At 35.9% G+C, this 20,282-nt stretch overlaps 3 long non-coding RNA genes across 6 annotated transcripts; 2 read left to right on the forward strand and 1 right to left on the reverse strand.

Annotated features, from left to right (window-relative positions):
- Positions 1–4,261: 4,261 nt before the first annotated feature.
- Positions 4,262–5,380, forward strand: LOC129739549 (uncharacterized). 3 transcript variants are annotated; one of them, XR_008735892.1, is made up of 3 exons: positions 4,262–4,468; positions 4,620–4,851; positions 4,913–5,380. It is a non-coding gene; the product is annotated as an uncharacterized LOC129739549 (long non-coding RNA). The 3 variants fall into 3 exon arrangements; XR_008735893.1 differs by having other exon boundaries at positions 4,263–4,468; positions 4,631–4,851; XR_008735891.1 differs by lacking the exon at positions 4,262–4,468 and having other exon boundaries at positions 4,477–4,851.
- Positions 5,348–7,301, reverse strand: LOC129739550 (uncharacterized). 2 transcript variants are annotated; one of them, XR_008735895.1, is made up of 3 exons: positions 6,951–7,298; positions 6,205–6,883; positions 5,348–5,717 (listed from the first exon to the last, which is right to left on the reverse strand). It is a non-coding gene; the product is annotated as an uncharacterized LOC129739550 (long non-coding RNA). The 2 variants fall into 2 exon arrangements; XR_008735894.1 differs by having other exon boundaries at positions 5,348–6,883; positions 6,951–7,301.
- Positions 7,302–18,604: 11,303 nt separating this feature from the next.
- Positions 18,605–19,561, forward strand: LOC129755853 (uncharacterized). The gene is made up of 3 exons (XR_008739338.1): positions 18,605–18,989; positions 19,055–19,387; positions 19,453–19,561. It is a non-coding gene; the product is annotated as an uncharacterized LOC129755853 (long non-coding RNA).
- The last annotated feature ends 721 nt before the right edge of the window (positions 19,562–20,282 follow it).

The raw sequence follows: 20,282 nt of genomic DNA on the forward strand, positions 1-20,282 counted from the left end.
TTGGAATTTAGAAAATATTTATTAAAAACTCAGACGAGTTTACTTCACTCATGGCATCGCTGGCTGAAAACTTGCATGCAAATTATTCCTTCCCAGATCGAAGAAACGGTCCCGAATCGGCCCGAAATCGGTCAGAAATTAGTCCAAAGTCAGTCCGTTTAACATGTGAAGATTTATAATGTTGAATTCTTCATTAACCCTCATCCGCATTAGATTTCATTACCCTAATCAGCACTTGTGGTGTCAATTTGACACCATAAGCTCAAATCGTTATAACTTTTGGCGTGTTAGACCGATTTAAACAAAACTTACATCAAAAGAAACCTTGTAATGTCAGTAAAATATGTTTAGAACATTATGTACAGCTAAAGTTACAAGTTTTCTCATTATTCAGCATGAAAGAAAAAAAATCCGAAAAAACATGCCTCACGAAAACTGCTGTAGTTCATATGTTACACGTCCAAAAAAATAATTGCCTTATGCATATGAAAGCTGAAGTTAGTGCCTACATCATGGAGACAAGAAATATTTTTTAAAATTTTTTTTAATGAAATGGTCACAAAAAGTTTAAAAAAGTGGTCTAAAAAACCTACTTTTCATTCGATTGCTAGTAAATACTGTTTGAGCGATGGTAGAGTTTTGAAAAAAATATGACTACAAAATGTATTAAAATTCCAACATTTTGCTGTCTTTAGATTTTTGATGCAACAAAAATTTAATTAACTGGAATTTTTCAAAGTTCACTACTTTGCGCGATTTTTTTACAAATTGAAATTTCATCTGTTTTTGTGGTCCACTGTCAGGTTGTACCCAGATTATCAGTGCTTTTACTTTGTTTGGACCAATCAAGAGTATATTCATTGAAAAGCACATTTAATCTACATTCTAGTGAGGTGCTACAATTCACGCTGTGAGATTTCACAAAAATATGAAAATTATAAACGCTAAATCATTCCTGAATTTCTAGAACTACAAGCACCGCGTCCAGCAAAACATGTTTGTTTGCTCTCCGAGTAGGTACGGTGGGTGGTGATTTGGTCAGAGAGCGAAGCCGACAGACGAAATAATTTCATATGCATAAGGCAAATATTTTTTTAGACGTGTAACATATGAACTACAGCAGTTTTCGTGAGGCATGTTTTTCGGATTTTTTTTCTTTCATGCTGAATAACGAGAAAACTAGTAACTTTAGCTGTATATAATGTTCTAAACATATTTTACTGACATTACAAGGTTTCGATTGATATAAGTTTTATATGAAGTTCATAATAATTCAAACGACTTAAATAGATTTTACTTTTGTGGTGTCAAAATGACACCAAAAGTCGGAAAAGGGAGTTTTTTTGTCCAGGCTTCCAGGGTTCGTCCATAAAAAAAGTAAAGATGCAATATTGAAGAACTTTTGAATTTATTTAGGGTCCCCGAAGAAATTTTTGTATTTTGAAGCTTCTGAAAGAAGTTACAAGCCTTCAAACTTGCAATGGTGTCAAAATGACACCCTAATGCGGATGAGGGTTAACTAGTTTAGTAACTTTACTTTACACTATGGTAATATTATTTAGAGAAAAAGCACCATTATTACACTGAAAAAAATCATAACTTACATAATTTTCAATCGATTTCGGTAAAAAACCTCTTGAATCATTTGTTTTCACTGATTCACAGAATCCACAGGAAATGATTTTTTTTTCAAATGTTAAAATCAGGTCCAAAACCATAACTAAAGTTGATTTTTTCTAAAAAAAATGCGTTATTTATCGTGTTTTCTATCATTAATTCACAAATACTGTGTGTATTGTGTTAAATTTACCCAAAAATGAAGTTCAGATGATCAATTGCAAATTTAACACTAAACATACCGACATTTTTTATATACCTATTCATACCGCGAGTAGTCATATTTTTTCCGCTAAAACTCTCTTGTTTCTTTACCGATTTCTACAAAGTTTATAGTTTTGGAAAGCTCGTAATGTGACTCAAATACGGTTATTCAAAGTTGAAGAAAAAAAAATCGAAAAAACAGCCTTCGGGAAAAAGGCTATAAATCAGTTATTAACTACTCGAAAAAAAAATTCACTTAGTGTCTGAGAACGCTGAAGTTAGAAGCTATATGTTACACATATGGAAATATTTTTTGAAAATTTCTTAAGATCATGGCCAATAAAAATGTAAAAAAGTGGTGTCAAAATCGTAATTTTTATTAAATCAACCATCAAAGCTGTTCTCGTTACAGTAGAAAATTCTTGTAAAGTGAACTGGAAATTTGACGTAATTGACATTTCGGCATCTTTAGATTTCTTAAACACAGAATTTTTGACGACTTTTCAAAGGTAGCTGTTTCTTTTTTTGCTTTTTATCAATCTGCCTTTTCTGAGACTACTCTAGCACCTAGATTTGGCTTTGCACTGGAGCGCAGCGTTCTCAGGCACTAAGTGAAATTCTTTCCGAGTACTTAATAACTGATTTATAGCCTTTTTCCGAAGCCTGTTTTTCGATTTTTTTTCTTTGATTTTGAATAACTTTGAGAAAAATAATTGTAGCTAAATTTTGTTTGAAAATCGTATTTGAGTCACATTACGAGTTTTCCAAAATTATAAACTTTGTAGAAATCGGTCGAGAAACAAGAGAGTTTTAGGGGAAAGTGTTTGCCGTCATTTGACCGCTCGCGGTATGCAAAGGTATACCGCATGCGTAACTTAATCTTATTTTTCAACTTGGTTGCGAATTTCGGGATCGTTTCACCACATCTATCACCGTGTATCTCCAATAATCTCAAAAAGTTTGTATCTTACTTTCTACCAAGGTTCATAGATACACTAGGTTCTCTGACTTGTTTAGAGCACCTGCAACGGTTCAGGTCCAAATATTGGTTTTAGGTATACCAGTTTAAGCAAAATTTTAAATTTTGGAATCGGCTAAAACATGCGCTCCCCACCGGTGTGATAGCAAATTTAAAACGGGTACACTTTTATTGCAGACACTCAATAATTGAGAAGAAAAAAACTCATTTCAATAGAAAAATTGCTAAGTTTTGAGTTTTACACCGTAATTATTCTACCAGGATTTCATTAACTTAAAGTCTTTTCAATGAAGTTTGATCGAAATAAATTGACGATTGAATACCTTTCTTTTTCCAATTGACTTCGATCGATTTCTTCCAGGCCGTAACGAAACCCCCTGTCGAGATGGATCGGTTTTGACCGTTTTGACTAGTTTCAACTTGCTTCATTGACAACGACCTGACTAGTTTCGACCAAAACATTGGCTCATTGAACAACTACCAGTTGGCAAAAACCGCAGTTGAAACCGATTTTTATCTATGATTGAACGAAGCTTTAAAAGCCAAAATGACTATACGCAGCGAGAAAAAAAGCTTAATTGAAACAAAAAAAAATCATTTTTCTTTTAAAAATTGGTTCATTTTGGGGTGCTGATTCCAAATATTAATTTAGTTCACCAGTTCTTGTTTTCGAGATACCTTAGCGTACCGAGATAGTTTTGAGTTTAACGGTTAATTGTCTTAAAATTAATTCTACGAATATTCTTTTTGACAGAACAATGATTTCAACTATTCTACCAGGACTACATTAATTTTAAAGCAAAAATGACTACACAACGAGGAAAAAAGGTCAATTGAAACAATTCTTCAATTAATTCAATCAAATTGCTTTGAATCAATGTAATAAGGTTTTGTTTAAATGAAATGAAAAAGCAATTTTTTTATCATGTTATTGCTGACATTGATATAGGAAATGAGAAATGTTTATCCCAAAGTCAAAGGAAATTTTCCTTTGATTTGTCGACATTTTTGTTTATCAAAAACTTGTTTCACTTTGTAAATTTATGTATGGATACAGAAAAATATGCTGCTATTGACGAAAACTCCGAGCAATCTATACGAAACTAAAAATCTCTCAATATCTCAAATAAAACAAAAATTATAGAACAAACAATAAACATTTATTTTACCTCATCTAAAAAGTATTAAAATTTTCTTTTCGTTTATTTTTTTCAAATTTTAGAACGATGACTGAATTCACTAATTCGTCGAGCCCAAATGAAAAGCTTTTTATTTAATTATATTAAATCGAGAATAATGTGCTTATACTTGATATGGTTTTTATTAACATCTATTCTCAATTTATGTTACGTATAGGCAGGTTGAAGCGAAAAAAAAACATTCAAATAATATCTCAAAAAGAAACTATTATCACACCCAATGTTACCCAAACATGTGTGAAAGAAATCATTGTTGGCTACAATTTTCTCACCGTGAACTAAATCGGTCTGTCGTATATTTTGAAATCCTGTTCCAAATTTGCATGAATTTGGAACAAAGGCGTATAACTGTTGGGAATTTTGAAATCGATAACTGTGCTAAAACAGCAATTTACGACACCGGTGCCAGGCGGACTGTTTTAGCGTGGTCGAAAACCGTGTTTTGCATCTACCGTTGGGACAGCCCTTAGTAAGTAGGCGAGGAGCTCCTCTAGAGAGCGATGAGCTCAGTGAGTTTGTTTATAAACAAAAGAAAATTTCATTTTGGTTTTGTGGATTGAATTCTGTTCTCCAGTAAAAATCCTGTTGTAATTTTTATTTACGTGAGCCCTCGCTTCGAGTTCCTTTCCAGTTGAGAATGCGGTTTTGTTTAGTGGAGAAATCCTGTGAGTGATATCGAATCCCGGTCACGGCATACATAGTACACTTTCGGTGGGTTGGTGGTTTTAGCATTTGTAAGATGCTAGCCATCATATCCCCGAAAGATGTACGCTTAGAATTAAGAAAAAAGGAATCTCTTCGAGGAAACATCATGTTTCATTGAGATCCTGTATGTGTTTGTGTTTATTCAAGGTAGGTTCCGAATTTCTAAAGTTTGCAAACAACGTTCAATATATCTTTGATTGATTTGTAGACAAAAATCCTGGAGCGTCGTGACTGGCTAGATTCAGACAAGATGTTCCGGAAGCTTTCAGTCAACGAAAATAACACCTTGGAATAAATATTTTTGACCGACGAACGAATGAAAAATGCAGTGCAATCGAAATGCAGGGCTGGCTGGTTGCTGCAGTTACCTCCTGGTCAGTAAAATGCAGGATTCATCGAAAGTCCGTCGATGTGACATTGAAGAGATGCTTGGAATAGATACTCCTGTTAACGGATATTACTTATGGCAAACGGGACCAGAAAGTGTTTGTATCAGACTTTCATACCTTTGAATTGTCGCATATTTGGTATGACGAAGATGTTCGAACAGGGAAAATGGCGAAATACTTTTGAAAATGGATCTGTTTATAAGAGCGTGCAAACAATTAAAACCTCTCGAAAAAAAATGACTAGATAACAAAAGTTGGTATCCGAGAATAAATCTTCTACATTTTTATTTTTCAAATTATTTTCTATTCCCAAGCAATCAAGCATTGAATCTCCTTTTCTTTTTTCATCTCATCTGCATTTCGTGTTATTTGGCCAAACCTGTTGCTCGCCCTTTTTATTTTTTTTTCCTCGGATAAGGAAAGCCCACTTTAGCTAAGCTTCTTCCAAGCCTCTTCCTTCATTTCCGACACCGTAACCATCGCACCCGGATGAAAATCGAAATTCGAGATATAGTCCATAGCAGAACATAGTCGGTGGAATGGTCGTTGAACGATATTTTAATCTGGTAACTAATTTCCCATTTGGCTTGAGAGCCCTCGGACTCCATGCTGATGGTCAAAAAGCTGAAAGCATTTCAATAGAGAATCATTTGAAAAAGTAAGGCTGGAAAAAATATCAATTTCTTCTTTTGTCACCCCCCCCCCCCTTCGAAATTTCCAAAAACCCGAAGGGGGAAATAAATAAAGTTTGAAGTAATTTATGTTAATTCCTATAAAAAATTCCAATATCTGAAAGTTTACAAGACTAAAAATTAAATTTAAGAAGATGGGAGTTATTTCACCTTTTGTTTTCTCGATTTCATTGAATTATTCGATAAAAAATTACTTGATTTATGGGTTTTGTGCAACAATATATTATGAAATTTTGTTGCATACAAGCTTCCGTGCAATTTATTCCAATTTTTTTGTTTTTCGCATTATTTTTTATTGTCCCCCCCCTCGCGATGTTCCAACACCGAGTGACAAAAGAAGGATTTGAAATTTGTTCCGGCCTAATTGAGAATTAGATGATATGATGCATCCAATACTATCATTAAAACACAGCACCAACCTTTACAGCGTAACTTCAACATACTCAAAATGTTTGGTTTTGCATTCGTTGTCAACCTATCGCCCGTGGATCTTTTATCCCGATAAGGATAATCGACGAAGATTTTCATGCGATGATAGGCAGCTAATTGAAATCCTACACTTTGCTGTCGACCACTTCAAAAACACATTGTTCACGTTGTAACCAGCAATTTCTTTGATGAAAATTGTCTTCCTGTACCAGAACAGCTGATGAAAAATGGGGCACAGGAACTTAGGGCTTTGTTGGTAAACAAAATCCATGTCGATTTGTGTCTCGGCGCGGTGTGTGAAAAAAATTAACACGAATACTCTGCGGGTAACGGGTGCCTTGCATTTGTACTAGCACCTCTGCTTTGACTGCCACTCCAGTTTCCAATCGCAGCCAGCTCCACCATAACAAATCCCAGCTTAAGTGTTTACTTAGGATCGAATCCGTCTCCGGAAGAAGAAAAACTAACGTGCAGCAACCATTTAAAGTCAACATGGGAACGATCGGCAGCAGTTCCAAAGGCTTCCATTGAAATGAAACTGCTCGAGCTAGGAAATGCAACCTCGTCCATAAACTGTTCAATCTCATCACCTGGCAATTACAGTCCTGCGGGACTGATGGGATCCGGAATGCACATTCTGCCATTACCTCAATATTCAGGCAAATTCGGCTGCGAAAACATGTAGAAACAAATGAAGTTAGAATTTCCGATGGTAAGCGGTGCGAACGGTTGCTACCCGATGGATGTCTCCTACGCCCGGTACCTAACAACAACGGACTCTTTAGCGTGAAAAATAACCCGGCGAACGAACTTGTACCACAGAGAACCTTGTACCCCGCGGGAGGACTCCGGCAGCGGCATGAGTGACTACAACTTCGGTGATTTCGAGGGACCCGGAAAGAAAAATCGAACGGACTCGGCTGCTGCTGCTTAGATCACAGCTGTTCAGTGGTTTGTTGGTAAACAAACTCCATGAAAGTTCGCAGTTCGCAAACCAAAATGGCTGAATCGGGAATTCGATTTATCGATACACCTCCTAAATATATACACACCTTGCTTTCTACATAGTGCTGCAGTTTTTTTCTATCTGCGTTACCCGATTTAAAACGCCTTTGTGTATGCCACGCATTAGCTTGTATTCAAGAATTCATCTAGAAATATTGCATGCAAGTTCAGGTTTCCAGTGCTGCTGACAGTTTTGACTGTTGATCTACTATGAATGATTTTTTTTTACAGATTGCTTTAACTTTTTTCTGGTGGCATCTAGCTGAAAGTAACCTTAGTAAAAATTGAAGTTTAAGAATACAGTAACCTTAGTAAAAATTGAAGAAGTTATTTTTTGCATAAAACCCAAAATCGCTTCCCTAGCGATTTTAATCTGAAAAAAAAACTTTCCCCATACTAATTTCCATACAAATTTAAAACCCGTTGCGCTAATTCAGGGATGAACCAAATCATTTTATATTTAACAGAGATGATTGGAGAGCAAAATGGAATCGAAAAAACACATGGGAGTAAAAAGTCAGTTTTTGCAGCGGTCTACTGTACACCTCTACTATACTTTTGACTACTATTTTTGCATTTTCCCTTCCCAAGCAACCAAAAGTCGCGTTTTTACTTAACTCCGAACTCCGAAGTTCACATTTGGCTGACAAAATGTATTACGGGAACTTCAGGTGACTCTTGTCGCGTAAAAGTTACTCAGGAACTTCCATAGCCCTTTGAAAGGTTAAACTATCGATAACGGAACTTCTAAGCGCTTTTAATGGAACTTCTTTCAAGAAGGTCGATAACGTTCGCGTAACATTCCGAAACGCACCATTAAGATACTTGAAGGTGTTTTAAAGAACTTATATGGGAAATCTAAGCGACATGTCAAAAATGTTTTTCAAGAAGGTCGATAACGTTCGCGTAACATTCTAAAGCGCACCATTAAGATACTTGAAGGTGTTTTAAAGAACCTATATGGAAATTCTAAGCGCTATGTCAAAAATGTTTTTCAAGAAGGTCGATAACGTTCGCGTAACATTCTAAAGCGCACCATTAAGATACTTGAAGGTGTTTTAAAGAACCTATATGGGAAGTCTAAGCGACATGTCAAAAATGTCTGTCAATTTCTTGTCATGGTATTTGTTTTGTTTATATCTGTACTGACATTTACAAATGGAGTTCAAGATTTTTTCGAATTTTTCTTATAAATGTTAAATAAGATATTCGAATAAATTTTTGATGATGCAAATTTTTGTTATGATTCATATTGTGTACTGAAAGTCCTTTGAACGAAATAAGGTACCTTCTATTGACCAACCCACTCAATCATCTCAAATGACATTAAGTTTAAATACTAATTATTTCAGTGGCAATTAGCTATTGCTGGATTGGTCGAGAGGCTGGTGAGTTTCATTGCAACCTAGAGAGCAGCGGTTCAATTCTCTAGGCGTGTAAGCAGCTTTTGTAATCAAAACAATATAATTAAAATCAATGAGATAGACCATGATAGACCGGCAACCTAGCAATCTGACATGTGGTTGTCAGAGCAATCTGTCAAATGGATTTTTTTTCGGCGCGTAGAAGTTTCTTGACATTCTCTTAGAACTTAGAACTTAAATTTTGGGCTGATTAGCATTCTCTTCAGACACAAACGAGAGCTGATTAATCTTCTATGGAACCTTTTTAAGGGAATTCTGGTTGCTTGGGTTGTTACAACAGTATACCGCTCTGTTCCAAACACAGGGTCGGATTTCCTTTTCTTTTGTTGAGTGATAACTACAGTATCTCCAGGGTTGATATCAGAATATTTGGCCCCTCGTCGGTGGTCAGCATACTTCTTGCTTTGAAGTTTTGAATAGTTGTCTTGTTCTGTAACTGCTTGGCGATCTAATGAAGTATCTGATTTCTGCTCCCATAAGCAAGGAAAGGTTCCTCTGAACTTCCAGCCGACTAACAATTCGAAAGGAGTAACGCCAAAACGTGAAAGGGGTCTTATTTCGTTATGCACATGCACATATTTTTGTAAAGCAGTCTTCCACTCCTGTCCGTCGAGTCTAGCAGCAGCGAGAGCATTTTTAATTCCACTGTTCTGGCGCTCAACTGCGCCGTTAGACTGAGCGCTCAATGGAATAGACTTCCAAACTTTAACACCTTTTCCTTCCCATGTTGAAACAAAGTTATCGCTCTGGAATGGAGGTCCATTATCCAAGAGGGATACCCCATTCTGCGAAAATTTTCATAAGAGCTGCATTAGTGCTATCTGCATCCGTTTTGCCCATTTCTACGACGTAAAGGTAACGTGAATACGTGTCCACAAGCACGAGAAATTCTCCTTTTCCAAAGTCCCGGTCAGTGAAAAAATCCACTTGTAAGACTTCCCAAGGACCATTAGGTAGCCTTCTACTAGTAAGGGGTATAGGAGGGTTTTTGCGCGAAAGAAGAAGACACGTCCCACAATTTCTGACGAATTCTTCTGCCGAAGTGCTCATATTGGGCCACCAGAAGTATTCTCGAAGAATTTTCTTTACCGGCGCTATACCGACATGTCCCTGATGAGCAGATTTAAGAACATTGAAGAACATTAAAGAGTGGTTTAAAGTTAAAAGTGAGTTTTTATTATAAACCCGAAAAACCCGGATTCAACGGAAAGCGACATTGTTACACCAACCAAATCAACAGTACCTGACTACTCAACAACAATTTCAGCAGCACAGACAACCCTGGCAAACACAAGAGGTACAGCAACCCAAACAGTACTCACAGGACAGGCGGAGAACTCTGACAACTTGTTGGAATTGTGAAGAAACAGGACACCGATTCGTCGATTGTGAAAAGAAGCAGACTTTCTATTTCTGTCATGGCTGCGGCAAAAAGGGATTCACTCTGCGCAATTGCACATCATGTCGTTCTAGCGCGGGAAACTACGAAGCGGGGAATCGTCAGTAGAGAGGGATGATTCAACCAACCCAAGCGACACTCTCAAAGAAAACCTGATATTGACACACTTGAATTCAATCATTATTAATCCCGGACATGACAACAGGTCACATGCAATCATCAGAGTATTAGAAAGAAGGATGGAAGCACTACAGTGAGCGAAATAAGAATAGCACCACTATGTTTTTTGCTTGTTAAAATATGAATGATTGAAAATTACGAAAATTTTCTTCCACAGTTTGTTCTGAATTGCTTAACGGATAAATCAGCATAAGTTTACTTTTTTTGGACGTAGCAATTGGCGTTGAGGACCAAAAATGTGAAAAAATGGTGCGAAATAAGAATAGAACCACTTGAGTTTTTCAATAAAAACATATTTATTTTTAAAAATTTACTGAGTAAAAGTGAATAATAATGCTTCTACGAATTATTTGAATAGATAACTGCATTTTTAGGAGTTTTCCAGAATTCCAAAGGTCTCCAAAGGTATTAAAAGGGGGTTTTAAGAGATGCTCCTCTAGCATTAAGGAATTTGATATTTGAGCTATAAAACTTCATCAAACTGCTTGATTTATTCATTTACATTCATAAGTATGATGCAAAATGATGAAACATAGATTTGAAACTAAGTTTGAATCCAAAAAGCAGGTTGTAATTCAAAAATACTAATGTTTTTTTAATAGTCAAACACTATTTCTCTAATTTTAAGTCATAGATGGCAGCACTATCTTGCCATTAAACCAAATTCATGCCCATTTTCGAATATCCGGGATTAATTAGGGAGTGCTGGATGATTTTGATCAAGATATAAATACATGTACCGTGTGAACGCTTTGGAAATTTTAAGATCACTAAATCCAAAAAAAATAGAATTGCATCAAGGTCACTAAAAGTGATTTTTTTGGACCGATCATCAGTTAAAAGTTATACTTTGCGATGGAGCTTGATGGACCAGACGGCTAGCAGTATTATTGGTATGATTTGCAATTGAATCGGAAGTTGAGATGAGCAGGAATTTTGGCAGTTTTACATTTTTGTGCTGGTGATTCTTTTGCAAATCCGGGAAAGTTTTCTGCAGCGTGAACTTCCACAAAACTGTGATGGGAAAATACTTCAAAATGATGAATATGGGCCTAAATAAACCTGCAAAATCAATATTGAGACTAAATTTGGTTTTACCTGCAAGATAGTGCTGCCATCTACGACTTGAAACTGGAAAAAGTGTGGTTTACTGTACAAAATCAAAGTTTTTGATTTCCAACCTATTTTTTTCTGATTCAAAATTAATCGGGAATGTTTGTTTCATCATTTCACGTCATTTTAATGAAGAAAGTAAGTAGTGTGGTAAAGAATTACAGCTTAAATATCAAATTCCTTAACGCTAGAGGAGCATCTCTTAAAACTCCCTTTTAATACCTTTGAAAACCTTTGGAATTCTGGAAAACTCCTAAAAATGCAGTTATCTATTCAAATAATTCGTAGAAGCATTATTATTCACTTTTATACAGTAAATTTTTAAAAATAATCATGTTTTTGTTGAAAAAACTCAAGTGGTTCTATTCTTATTTCGCACCCTTTTTTCACATTTTTGGTCCTCAACGCCAATTGCTACGTCCAAAAAAAGTAAATTTATGCTTGATTTATCCATTAAGCAATTCAAAACAAACTGTGGAAGAAAATTTTCGTAATTTTCAATCATTCATATTTTAACAAGCAAAAAACATAGTGGTGCTATTCTTATTTCGCTCACTGTATTAGACAGCGGAGCCAATTGCTCATTGCTAGGCGGCAAGTACACACGAATAGTTGACGATCTAGGATTACGGAAAAGAACGGTGCAAGGTGGAATAAAGACAGCAGATGGTACGAGTCACATGATTTCAAACTTCGTTCGTCTTCCCATCGCTTACAACGACCGCAACGAATTACTTCCTGTGTTACTGGTTCCATCGATACCAGACTGTGTAATCATGGGAATGGATTTCTGGAACAAATTTGGAGTCAACAACGCAGGCAATTAGATTCCATCGTAGAACAGTTTCCTAAAAGTGAAGGCAGGATAGGTAGAACGCAACTGTACGAACATCGAATCAACGATGGCAATGCACCACCGAAAAAGCAGAGACATTGGGTGGTATGAAAAAAACTTAGTAATTGCTTTTGCTAAACTGAATCGAGCAGTCGAGCAGTCGCTTAAAGCAATTGCTTCGGTTGTTATGAATAAAGTTTTTCTTGACAGCTGTTTTCTCAGTCAGGAGCTTTTACTTTTAGAACAAGCTAGTTTTGTATGAATAAAGCTCAAATCTGAAGCAATTGCTCGACAAATCTCATAGCAATTGCTTTATTTTCTAAGCATGCTCGGTAGCAGACTTTTCCAATAAAAAAAATCTTTAATTAAGTCATGAACTTATCAAATTAGCAATATTTCACTTCAAAACAATTCAAACGGGTATTTTCAACATGGATAAAGAAAAGTCGAAGTGATAACCCAACTTTTTTCATATTCCTGTCGTTGTATAAAATCATTCGTCTAAGATGACAATAAACAAATCAATTAGTAAATATTTCATATTAAAAAAATCCGGCTATAGTGGAAGAAGTCCCAATTGGCTCAAAGTAAGAAATAAATTGTAATAATTTAAAACATTATACAGATCTCTCATTTTTATATAATTTTTTATAAAGATTTAAAAAAAAATCTAAATTAAAATGTGCGCCTATTGCCAATTTTTTTTATACATCGGATTATCCCGATCCGAATACATGTGGGAGAGCTTATGATAAATATTAAAGTTAGGCCATTTTTTGTTTGACAATATTCGAATATGTATTCATTTTTCTTTAAACATCAACATACGAGCACGCATTAACAAAAAAATCCAGTCGTTCTTACACGCACCACCCGCTTCGTCGACTTCAAGGCTACTTTAGCCGTACTTTTCAATTTTCTGATCGCCTTCTTTCATTTTACTTTAGAAAACTTCAGATTCTGCTGGTTGGATAGCTCTATTTTTCGAAGCAAAAGCTATGTTCTAAGACTTTAGTACACATCCGCTAAGCAAATGTTTATTCATACCAAACTAAGCAAATGCTTTGGACTTTTGCTTTGATTGATTTCGAGCTAAGTAAAAGCTACCGAAGCAATTGCTAAACCTTATTCATACCACTAATTATCCGATGTCCAAGTACGTGCTTGCGGAGGTTCACAAAGAAATCGACAGAATGATTGCCTTGGATGTCATCGAAGAAGCAATGTTCGCGGTAAAGAAAAAGAATGGAAATTGTCGTGTTTGTCTTGATGCTAGACATTTGAACAGTATAATGGTTAACGAAGGCTATCCAATTCCTCAGATCTCGTCGATACCCAAGTAACAATTTTAGCTTTATTATGGTCAGCAAAAATTCGTTTGGACTATCGCATTAATCTTCATAAAAGGCTAAAGCGCAATCTATAACATCACCTGGACTCTAATAAAGCCAAAATCAGGCTATTTGGCCCTACCCTAGAAACGTCACCAAGACATATCATTGTTGGTCATCAATGTTGATCACCAAAGCTTTTAAAAAGCTATTATTAAACATGTTAGAAATTTTGGTTTTTTTCGATTCTGTGAGTTCTCGGAGTTTTTTATTTTATTTTTTCCAGCAACCATAATGGTTGATGAATGATGATTGCATTATTCAGATATGATCTGGTAAAATTAATAGCTAAAAAACCAATGTTTTAACCATATAATGAGCGTCTTTTCTACTGCCAGTCAAGATTTTAGGTAAAATGTATATGAAATAGTATCTTAAAATAAATGCGCCTCATCAAATCTGATGGTCAATCATGATGGAATTGATGAAAAAAAGGCCTGAAAAATTATTTTCCAATGCTTGCATTGTGAATCCATCAACATGGCGTCATTTTGTGTCCTTCGATTTTGCAACCAACATGGCGTGAGTCAATTCATAGTTTCATTACGGTTTAATGATGACCCCAAAAAAAGCTACGATTTGACGTTTCTCTCGCAAGTCAACCAATTACACGCTAAGGATGAGTTCCTCATTTCTGAGTTGTTAATCATTAGTACAGTAAATGAGGACTGAATTTTTGAATGAAAAGGGATTGGTTGTGAATGACCCGTGGAATCAATCATGAGTTGAAATCAAATTTCGTTGTCGGACGCCATCTTGAAATCCAAGATGGCGGCATTCGCTTAACTTTAAAATGGTGTAAATGACTTGAAATCGCATGAAACCCCAACAAAATGGGTATCGGGTGAAAGGGCTAAACGAGTAGATTCCGGCCCAACTTTGTATGGGATGATTTTTACAACATTTTTTTTCAACGCGGCACCCCCTAGATTGGTGCATTTAGGTGAAAAAATGACTTTCTGAAAGTTTCAGATCTTGTGGAAGAAGCACGAGCTGGCGCAAAGGATTTGAAATTTGTATTGCGGTTACTGGGAAAATTTCTAATCGCGCGACGGTAGCCTTCCGTGCGGTAGGCTAGCCGGAGCAGTAAACACAGTTAAAAAAAATCACTCTCACTCACTAATTTCATTGAAAAGTTAAGAAGTAAATTCTTGAATCAATATTCAAATTCTTAATTAGCAAGAGAGGACAAAACATGAAGTCATCGGAATGAAATATTATTATTCTTAGTATTCATTGAGATTGAATTAATTACGAGCGTTAAAATCCCAGACAAAACAAAAAAACAATCTACATTATTGAAAACACATTTTTCCATAGCCTGAAAATTAACGAATTTGGCATGACGAAGATTTTTGATGCGATAAATGCGTCTTTGATACTTTATATGCTGGTCGAATTCAATTATGTTGTCGTTAAAATGTAACAAATCGTACATATATGAGAAGTTAAAAAAAGGAGTTGTGTACGGTGAATAATCTATTATAGGAAATAATACCATTCGCATCGCAAAAAATTGGACTGCGCACTCATAACTGCGAAATTTGTGCGATCTGTCAAATCAGTATAAAATCTGACGGTTTTCTACACGCTAACCGCTTTTCAGTTAAACTTTATACGGATAACTCCGACTGCAAAACATAGCACGATATCCAACATTCAATGAATGATCGCTACCGTGTCGTCGAACTCTAAACTTATTTAAACAACTACAGGTTTTCATTTTTTTTCGTGAATTTGTCCGCTGATCGAACCCATCGCAAACAGGTTTTTTTATTATTCATTTTTCCGTGATTTTGACCGCTGATTGACCAAGCTCAAGGCAAACACAATTTTTTGTTTTATAAATATTTGGTATACATGTTTGTTTGACAACTTTTATTAAATCATCTTTCAATGTTTTCCGCTTGTTCATCCGATTTAATTTCAGTCGATAAATAATCCTTATGTAGAACAATGGTCATTTTTTTCTTGAATACTGTAATTTTTTTTACAGTGGTACCCTACGGGAGCCCAAATCAGCTATCTCAGAAATAGAAAAAAAGAGTGGATCAGCAATATGGAGATTTTCGGCAAAATGTATGAAAAATCGACATACTTTCACTCTTTGTGTTCTAAAATATATTTACAGTATGCTAGAAAGCTCAGAATTTCAGGAATTGTAGTTCAAGTAATTACAAACAAGTTTGTAAAAGATTGTGACGCGATACGAGTTGAGTGTGATGAGTTATCCGCAACTGAATGTGTGATTTTTTTCGCATTTCATTGATATATCGTGAACGGTGTATGGGCTAATAATCGCACTAACTTGATCGAGTCGTCGCACAATGCAGCTGTTTATAGTTTTTCAAACCATTCTTTAAACTTTTCGCAAATATATATGTTATAAAATAAGCTACAACTTTGCCGAAGACACAAACTTTCTATCTGTAATTCTCATTGTGTGACAATGCGATCAAGTTAGTACTAATAATACACCTTTCACGATATATCGATGGAATGCGAAAAAAATCACACATTCAATTGCGGATAACTCATCACAGTCAACTCGTATCGCGTCACAATCTTCTACAAACTTGTTTGTAATTACTTGAACTACAATTCCTGAAATTCTGAGCTTTCTAGCATACTGGAAACATATTTTAGAACACAAAGAGTGGAAGTATGTCGATTTTTCATACATTTTGCCGAAAATCTCCATACAAATTTCAAGTCCTTTGCGCCAGCTTGTGCTTCTTCCAAATGACCTGAAACTTTAAGAAAGTCATTTTTCCACCTAAATGCACCAACCTAGGGGGTGCCGCGTGGAATATAAAGATTTTATATGTTACTAGCTGACCCGGTGTGCTTTGCTACACCTTTCAAAATCAAATGATATTTTCAAAAATTATTCAAATTTCTATTGTTTTATTGGCATTACTATAATTCTAATTATAACATAATTTATAAGTAACCGCTATAAAATGAGAGCTGCAGCTGAAGTTTCGAATTGCAACACAAAGATAAGTTAAACGAAGGTTCTAAATCTTGCTCTATAAATTTGTGTTAAAGATCTGATAATTTGAAGCTGTCTGGACGGTCTCAAATTAATCGTACGCAAACAATCTAACTTATAAAATATGGTTGTTTTTTCTTGATATAATCTGGATTTATGCTGAAAAACTGATAAGAGAGCCCCTCGTCTGTCCTTACCTTCACCCCAGCTGAACGGAGGTCGTGATTTTTAATAATCATACCTAATTTTTTCGTTCCCAAAAATCCTCTTATATCAAATATAGTTCCATTGGTTGATAAGTTTTTAAGCTTTACAACAAAATTTATATGGACCCTCCTCCTTTCTTCCCCTATCTACACTGTAAAGCGTAAGAATCTATAACAATCGTAGAAAGATATCTCGTAACCAAGTACCTTTCCATGCCATATTTGTTTCCATTTGTTGGCTTCGTTAGCATAAATTGAGAACTTTTGCTAACACTTTTGCTAACACACTGGCTTACCTCCCTCCTCCTATGTACGTATTCACTGAAAGGAGGATGGTGTGTCAGATAATCATAGAATCATACAAAAATGATTTTCCATGTAAAGTTTTGTCCATTTCTCGGATTTTATAAAAAAAAGTTAAATGTAAGCCTCCTCTTCTCGAATCCAAGTTCCCTCATATGCCAAATATGGTTCAATTTGCTCGATCAACTCTCCAGTTATACTGAAAATTGTAAGGGAGACCTTTCCTCCCCCTTTTCATCCACCTCTTTGAAGGAGTGAGGGGTACCAAATATTCAGAAAAGCATTTCTCGTACCCAAATATCGTTCCATGCCAAATTTGGTTGCATTTGCTGTTGTAGTTTTTGAGTTATGATATAAAAATTGTATGAAACTCCCCTCCCTCTTTCCTTTCTCCCCACTGGAAGAAGGAAGGGTTCTCAAACAATCATTAGAACATGTCACGTTCCCAAATACCCGCCCATGCCAAATTTGGTTCCGTTTGCTTAATTAGTTTTTGAGTTGTGTAAAAAATTATAAAAGAGGCCCCTCCCCCCTTTATTTCTCCCTACTGGAAAGAGGGATGGGTCTCAAATAATCATAGAAATATTTTTCGTATCCAAATACCCTCCCATGCCAAATTTGGTTCCATTTGCTTTATTAGTTTTTGAGATATGTAAAGAAATATGAAAGAGGCCCCCTCCCCGTTTCTACAAAAATGGGGGAGGGGTCATAAATAATCATTGAAATATTTTTCGTATCGCAATACCTTCCCGTGCCAAATTTGGTTCCAATATCTTGATTAGTTTTCGAGTTATATGAAAAATTGTAAGGTAGCCCCCCTCCCCCCTTCCTATCACCCCACTGAGAGGAGGGAGGGGTACCTAAAATTCATAGGAATATTCTTCGTACCCAAATACCACACCATGCCCATTTTGATACCATCTGCTTGATGGGTGCTCGAGTTATGCAAAAAATTGTCTTTTGTTTGGGAGGCCCCTCCCTCCCTTATTGAGAGAGGGAGGGGTCTCAAACCATAATAGGAACCTTCCCCTGCCTCCAATACCCCCACCTGCCAAGTTTCGCGCAAATCGGTTCAGTAGTTTCCGAGTCTATAGGGAACAGACAGACAGACAGACAGACAGAAATTCATTTTTATATATATAGATGGGCCAGTCTAGAGTAGAAGTCGAATTTCGCTATCAGACTCCATCTTGAAATCCAAGATGGCGGCATCCGCTCAACTTTTAATGCTTTAATGCTGACAAAAAGTCGCATTAAACCACCACTATACGGGTATTGAATGAAAAGGCTAAACTAGAAGATGTTGATTTTTTTTCTTTCTGACGCCATCTTGGAATCCAAGATGGTAGCTTCCACTGAACTTTAAAATGCTGTTAATCAATGAAAATCGCATGAAACTACCACAATATGGGTATTGGGTGAAAAGACCAAACGAGTAGAAGTCGAAATTTACTATCAAACGCCATCTTGAAATCCAGTATGGCGACTTCCCCTGAACCTAAAAATGATTTAAATCACTGAAAACCGCATGAAATCACCACATTATGGGTATTGAGTGAACGACTCAACTAGAAGAAGTCGAATTTCGCTATCTGACGCCATCATCAATCCAAGATGGTATTGGGTATTGGGTGAAAGGGCTATACAAATAAACACTCAGAAATGAATAAAATATAAAAATAATTTCTATTTAATCATCACGTTATTTATATGCGGGTAATTGACGCAGTGTATAAAAAATATGTATCGGGTTATTAATTTTTAATGCACTTGAAACATTTCTCAGTGAGAAATGTCCCAGTGCATAAAAATTAGAACCGAAATATTTCGAACTGTCATTTCTTTTTCTTCTTCTTGCCATGCATGGCAGTCGTTTTCGTTGTAGTTTTTTTTTAACCAAATCGTGCAAAAATCGTTTGCGGATGTAAGTATTCCTGCCTTTTGCTGTTTTCTAAACAGAAAATTATTAATCCGTTTTATTATCTACAGGTGATATTCGAAAAGATGTTCATGATATTTGAACTCTGTTTGTATCCGGAGGAGCCATTCATGAAGCAAATTCGAAGGTTATGCCACGTTGAAGTCCAGGTTTCGAAACCTGTAAAACTTACAAAAGTGAAAACATGGCACAAAACAGCAACGTTGGGAGCGGTAGCAGCACCATGACCGGGTCGAAAAATCAGTTCGGCTGACTGGCATCAGAAATGTGGAGTATTTGTGGGGGTGTCGATTGTCCGGAATGGATTCAGCCTCTCCTGAAGGATTCATGGAGGTGATGCTGATTAATTGAACCAACACCGAAGCTGCTCGTGGGTGGTGAAGGTGGGTTTACTTAATTCGTTCGAAAATTTTAAAAAAAGGCTTTAAAGAATGTTTTTTATTTTCAGGTTGTAAAGCAACAGCGACATGGTGTCTCACTTAATAATGAATTATACATTATTTGAAAATAAAATTTTTAATAATAAAATCGTGAATTGTTTACTCCTGAAAACTCAATATCATTCGTAGAATTCGTTTAGTAAAACCTCCGTTTTAAATTTCGTTCCGTTTACGACCACCAGATGTCACTGTCGTAGATATTTCTCAATGCATAAATTTTAATAACCGAGATATTTCTCGATGAGAAATATTTCAGTAATTACACGCCGAGAAATAATTCTGGGAGTGGGCACGGTGAAGCTTGAAAATACATGAAAAATAATTAATTTATATTTTTTTCATTTCTGAGTGAAAGTCGAAAATCGTTGTTCGACGCCATCATGAAAGCCAAGATGGTGGCTGCCGCTCAACTTTAAAATACAATAAATGACTGATATCGGCATAAAACCCCCACAATATGGATATTACTTCAAAGTGACCAACGAGTAGAAGTCGAATTTAACTATCTGACGCCATCTTAAATGCGAAGATTGCGGTTTCCGCTGAACTTTAAAATGCTGTAGATGACTTTAAATCTCCACAATATTAGTATTTGGTAAAGGGGTGGAACCAAGAGATTTTTTCGCTACCACGCACTACCACGCTACTACGCAAATTTCGCTACCAAACTTCATCTTGAAATACATTATGGCGGCTTCCGCTTAGCTGTTAAATACTGTTATTCGCTAAAAATCGCATGAAACGCCCACAATATTTTTTTTGGGTTCAAGGGCGAAACCAGTGGAAGTTCCTCTTTTTTACTTTATCTGTAACATGGTTACTATTTGCTTCTCCAATA

The sequence above is a fragment of the Uranotaenia lowii genome, chromosome 1 (assembly GCF_029784155.1).
Source record: "Uranotaenia lowii strain MFRU-FL chromosome 1, ASM2978415v1, whole genome shotgun sequence".
Lineage (NCBI taxonomy): Eukaryota > Metazoa > Arthropoda > Insecta > Diptera > Culicidae > Uranotaenia > Uranotaenia lowii.